Source organism: Cygnus olor, chromosome 15 (assembly GCF_009769625.2).
Source record: "Cygnus olor isolate bCygOlo1 chromosome 15, bCygOlo1.pri.v2, whole genome shotgun sequence".
NCBI classification, from domain to species: Eukaryota; Metazoa; Chordata; class Aves; order Anseriformes; family Anatidae; genus Cygnus; species Cygnus olor.
The window spans coordinates 1371480-1377531 of NC_049183.1; positions in this window are offsets into that span (position 1 = coordinate 1371480).

Consider the following 6052-nt stretch of genomic DNA (forward strand, 5'->3'; position numbering starts at 1 on the left):
TTCTATCCCCTTCCCCCTTCAACTCTAGTTTAAAGCCCTATCTATCACCACAGTCAACTCCTGAGCAAAAATCCTCACCCCTCTCTGAGAGAGGCGCATCCCAACTGGTACCAGCAGGCCCGGGGTCGCGTAGACATTCCCGTGATCGAAAAACCCAAAATTCTGCCAGTTGCACCAGTCCTGAAGCCATGTGTTAATGTGACGAGTCTGCTTGTCAGCTTCGATCCCTCCTATTGGAAGGACAGAGGCAAACACAACCTGTGCCCCTGATCCTTTAAGTAGTCGCCCCAAAGCCCTAAAGTCTCTTTTGATCGCTCTTGGACTTCTCGTTGCTACCTCGTCATTACCAGCCTGAAAGACCAGTAGCGGGTAGTAGTCGGTGGGCCGTACCAGGCGCGTGACTTTCCTAGCGAAGTCTCTCACCCAAGCCCCAGGGAGGCAACAGACTTCCCTGTGGGTAGGGTCCAGTCTGCATATTGGGCCCTCTGTCCCTTTCAAAAGGGAGTCCCCCATGACAATAACCCTTACTTTCTTTTTTGAGAGCTGATGTAGCAATGTGGGGGGTAGGGGACCTTGCCTTAGGCATCCTCACCAACCGGGATGGGCTTTCGCCTGCTTCCTTGTTCTGGTTGTCATGTTCTAGAGCTTCATAGCTGTTGTATAAGGGTAGATGGGAAGATGAGGTGGGCAGGGACAGGGCTCGCCTACCCCCCCAAACAGGAACCTGCCTCCATTCCCCCCCTTGACCTAGGTCCCCTCCTGCTGCCTGGCGGAACTTTTGTCTTCTGCGTAGCAGGAGACATTTGTGCTATGGCAGGCTCGTGAGTCTGTCTCAGAGAGGGAAGAGTACACCTCCACCAGTCAATTTCCCTCTCTGACTCCCTGATGCTCCTGAGCCTGCTCACCTCCTCCCGAAGCTCCGCTACCTGTTTGAGCAGCTCTTCAACCTGGGCACACCTCCCACAGGCATATCCCTCGCCGCTGCTGTCGGATACCGACAGAAGACTCAGGCACACCCTGCAGCCCAAGACCAGGATGGCTGCGTGTTTCCCCGAGCCCTCCGTCTGAGTAGCCACATCGGTGACAGTGGCTGGAGAGGCCGCAAGAGATGCGGACGCCATGGTTTTCTGCCTGCTTGATACCATGGCCAGGTTCCTCGCAGGTGATACCATGGCCAGGTTCCTCGCAGGCAGGTTACAGGTACCGAAGGGAAAGACAGCTGCAAAAGACCGGCGAGGGGCCCTGCATGCGCCAACCGCCGCGCCACGCCGTTCTGACGCGCCACGCCCTGTTTGCCCGCCCTGGTCGCCGCGCTCCTGGTCGCCGCGCTCCCCAGGGGCTGCTTTTGAACGGCCGAGGAGGGGGCGCTGCTGGCTCCGCCTACGCCTCGTCAGCCTCCCTCTCGAGGGCTGCCGGGTCCTGGCGGCTCCCTCGAGCGGCCTCGAGGCCGGAAAAAAAAAGCCCTGCCTGTTCTGATCCCCCGCTCCGCTGCAGAACGCGTCTGCCCCGGAGCCGATCGCCTCGGCAAATTATAATGTTAAACTCAAGATCTGCAAAAAGGAGCAGTGGTCCATAGCTCCTCTGAGCTTCTCAAAATATATATTTTTTTGACAATGGAGCTCTATATAAGAATTAATTAGGGAACTTTTCAAGCAGTCAAAACTCTTGCATGCCATTATAAATTTATCATTGCCGAGAGGATCTAGTTCTGCTGTCAGACATCAGGCTTATATGGCAGCCTGAACAAAAGAATATGGAATAAATATACTTTTTCCTATAAAGAACCCCAGAAAACTTGTTAGTAGAAAGCCGAACATTGTGTTTATTTTTTGTAAGGCATATCTGAGTAAACAACCCACTTAGCATTCAGCCATTCAAACCATTGCAGCAGATCCATTGCATTCCCACCCAGAATATGTGCAGTGTCCTTTTGAATGCTGTAGCGTGTGTGCCCGACCCTCGATCTTCCCCACCAAAGACAGGAAGAAAGTGAACTGAAAGTAGACCATTACTATGAATGTGTATACAGAAAATCCTATTGGACTGTAGGATCAATTTACCATTCCATCATTTTTTATTTGGATTGTATTAACTGCAAACAAATGACTCTCACTTGTAACTTTTTAGGCTTATCTCACTCATTATAACAATTAATTTGTGATACTGTAATTATATATTTAATACTATCAAGAGGAATCGTGAAAGTCAGTGTTTTGTAATTCCTGGTTATTGCGTAGAGCTGAACACTCTGTGCTTCTACTTATCTCAGTAACTCAACAACTCAACCCCCATAATTATCAGAATAAGTGCTGTAGAGAAGGGGGTTACGTATACTTTTCCTGTTGTGAATGGCATTCAAGGGCCAGCCAAAATAAAATCTGTATGCCTCGGAAGTTTTCTTTTCTTTTTTTTTTTTTTTTCCCCACACTGTGCATTATGTTAGTGAAGCTACTTTTTACTGAGGAACATTCTTTTTCCTGCTCTTTGCGCTATTAGGTACCTTGTGTAGCTCAAACACCATCATAGATAGGACAATGAAATTATCATAGACTGAATAGTGCTACTGGCACAAGCTCCTGGGTGAGCTTGCACGTTGACCCCCAAAGAGCACTGGTGCATTAAGCAACAAGATATGAAGGGCAGGTGCTGTGGTACGTGTTTCCTGCTGCAAAGTGTTTGCATGGCCATGAGCTTCCATAAATGAATTAATCTTTCAAGTTAATTTGGTAACCAAGTGGTTTGAAGTTATGCAAAGGTTTCTGTGCTCTGCACAGCAGTGCTCTGTAAAGCACTGCCTCCTCCATCGACTGTGCTTGCTCATGTGCCCAGCACCCTGATGATGTTCTCCAGGAAATTCTGAGGTGTGTTTGAGTGCCCTGTTTGTACCTGGTTTTGTGCTGCCCCTGTGACACCTCCATGGAACGACATTATCATTTCTAAAGTGCTTCTTCTACATGCTTCTTTGTACCTTGTCCATCTACAAGGGAGTGGTACCTACCACCTTGTTTCCAGCACCAGCAAGGAAAGGGCTGTTCCTGGGTATTTGCATTGGCTATTTAACTGAGAACAAAAGTACATGCATACTTCTGAGAAAGCAGTTTTACTTTTTTCTTTGGCTCTTTGAGTGGGCTCTGAAGTATCCTGTTGTCTTAGCTTGAGCGTTGGAAACCTCAAACGGATAAGAACTAAATACTGTCAAAGCTCACAGTCTGTCTTTCCTAATTCTGGGATCGTTTTGCAGCCAGATATCCTCACGTCCACATTGCAGGCTTGTTACTGGCAAGCCAGAATTGCCAGAAAATCATTCTTTACTTTCAGTGCATGTCTTTCATGTACATGTATTGTACTACTGCTGTGATCTTACTAGTTTGTCTGCTGTTGCTATCCACACTATATATCACCTGTAACAGATATTAGACAAAATTTATCAGGAGCAAGACTTTGTTAGGTAACAAGTCTGCCTGATTTGATGTTATCATTTCTAACTGTACGTTGAGCTGTATGAAGTTATTGCCTTATAAATACCTGTGAGTCCCCATGATGTTCTTATTTGTGTCTTCAGTTTACTTCTTTGTGAATAGGCACTTTCTCACATTCCTTTCATTGGCATTCTCTCATGTTTCATTTTCTCATGATCCCATGTTGGAATGTTGGAAGGGTGCTTTTTTTTTTTTTTTTTAATGCCATAAAGTTCTTTTTCTGATTTAAAACCAACCAAACAACAACACCAAACCTTAGAAGTATCAAAGGATGTCTTTGCTGAAGATAATCCCTGTAATATCTCCCTTTCTTGTTTGAAATATTCTCCACTTACTATAGTGAGTCCTCTGTGTGGATGTGGATGAACCAAATCCCTTAGAGGAACATCCTAAGCTTCTTCCCCAATAGTTCCTTGGTGCTCAAGTTCACATGGACGCTATTACCGAGACACAGAATATAACCATGCTTGGGGGAAATCAAATATCAGCATCCATATGTTTGTACTGCACAAGGTTACCTAAATAAATGGCATTTGTATTTTTCTGCCATTTTGTACAGTCTAGTTTCCTTTACTCATTTTGCTTTTATCCCACATCAAATTTGTTTGTGTTTCTGAAGCTTCATAATAAAATCAACCCAAGTTGTGTGGTACAATGCAGAGCTTTTCTAGAGTAACTCCACAGGACTGTTTCTGTCAATTGCTGATAGCTAGAGAAAAGAAGAAAGAAAAGTCACAAACTTTCTCCTATCATTGACGTTCTGTTGGTGTAAATCACCCACAACAGCTCTTATGTACAGCACTCTGCTTCCAGGGCAGTTGTGCTGGCCGGGCTTGTTGCAGAAGGGCCAGCACTGATGCCTAGTGGAGGAAGGAAGGTGAATTACCTTCCATACTGATCCCCTTCCACAGTCAGCACTAAAGATAGGATTCTTCAATTGCTGCCCTTTCTGTAGTCACAAGACAGCTCAAGTGTGAGCCTGTGAAAGAGAAAATAATCCCTGGGTTTTGTAATGCAAACAGTGTTTTGTGGTGCCTTTTGAGCTTGACTCTTAATCTTGGTTAGGACTGAAAGTGGTTTATGAGCTATGAGGAGTTAGGGTTTCTCTAGGAATGTTCCTTTTTCCTTTTCCTTTCCTTTACAGCAAACAAAATAATCTGTAGCTGTCTGCCTAACCAGTCTAACAGTAAGAGCTGACTGAAGAGTATGTGCCTTATCTGGGGTAGCCCAGATCTGCTATAGATAATTTCCTGTTGAAACTATTGTTCTTCAGTAGCTGCTTCAAATGACCCCTATACTGAAGAATTGTTCCAAACCAGGACTAGATTGTATATTTTCCTGGACTGATTTCCTCAGTGAAGATTCAGTTTGGATAGTAGGATAGCCTTTCTTCTAGTGAAAATATTGAAATATTGGACTGTATTACTGTGGAAAAAATTGCAGATCTTTCACTGGAGAAAAGCCCAGACAAATGGCTATAGGGAATGGTTGGGTGGATTCATTTTTGTTTGGGAATGTTGTAGTCATGTTTTGGAGGTCTCTTCAGTCTTGTCATTCTGTATTCTGTAATTCATTTCATAGTCTATCAAAAACCATAAATCCTACTGAAGGCTGTTAAAATATAAATCTGACAGTTTAGCATGAGCTGCATGCCAAACAGAAGGTCTCCAGAGGGGTGAAAAAGTCTCTGGAAACCTAGCACTGAAAGATGGATTTATACCTGAACACAGTAACATAGTATGAAAGCCTCAAGTAAGGTCCAGGTGACTAGTGTGAAATTGTAACTACAACCTGCTCCGAACATGCAGGAGCACATCAAAAAGCAGGTGGAAATGTTGAAGGAACTTGAAGCAGTGGGGCAGTTAGCAGTAGAAACAGGATTTCCATACCCTGATTTATTTTATTTATTTTAATATCTGAGAATTGAAATCTTGAGTGCCTTTGTAAACTCAGTAACATTTATGGAATGGGTTAATTGAATTATTGAAATTCCTGTATTTAAAAATATTCATGTTTAGGCTTTGGTCATATTATGGGTAAAAGATTATCCTGGCACAAAATGACATTTGAGGGCAGAAGAGTGTGAAGGAAGTTACATTTTAGTGTTATTATTTTAAACATGCTAATATGAAATATTTTGACAAGTCCTAGTTTTTGTTTATATAGGAATTCAGTTCTAATGAAAACCTTAATGATGATGATATGATTTAAAAAAAAAAAAAAAAAAAAAAAAAGACCACAACCAGTTCTATAGATAAGACACAGGCCATTAAATGCAAAAAACTGATGGGGGTCTAATTAGAAAAGGAATCTTTTATAAGGAATGGAAATGGTATGGATATCCTGCTGCCTGTTCACTGCATATGGACAACTCTCTGTAAAAGAAATAAACTTAATGAGGCTAGTCTGAATTTAAATGTGGAGGATGCAGATTATTGCAGGCTATAGAAAGGAAATCCATCTTTTTTGATGCTAGATAAAATATATGGTGGGCGAAGCCAAACTAATGCAAACTGAAAGAAAAAGTTTTAAAGTGCTTATACATAGGGATACGTTCAAAATTATTGTGGACC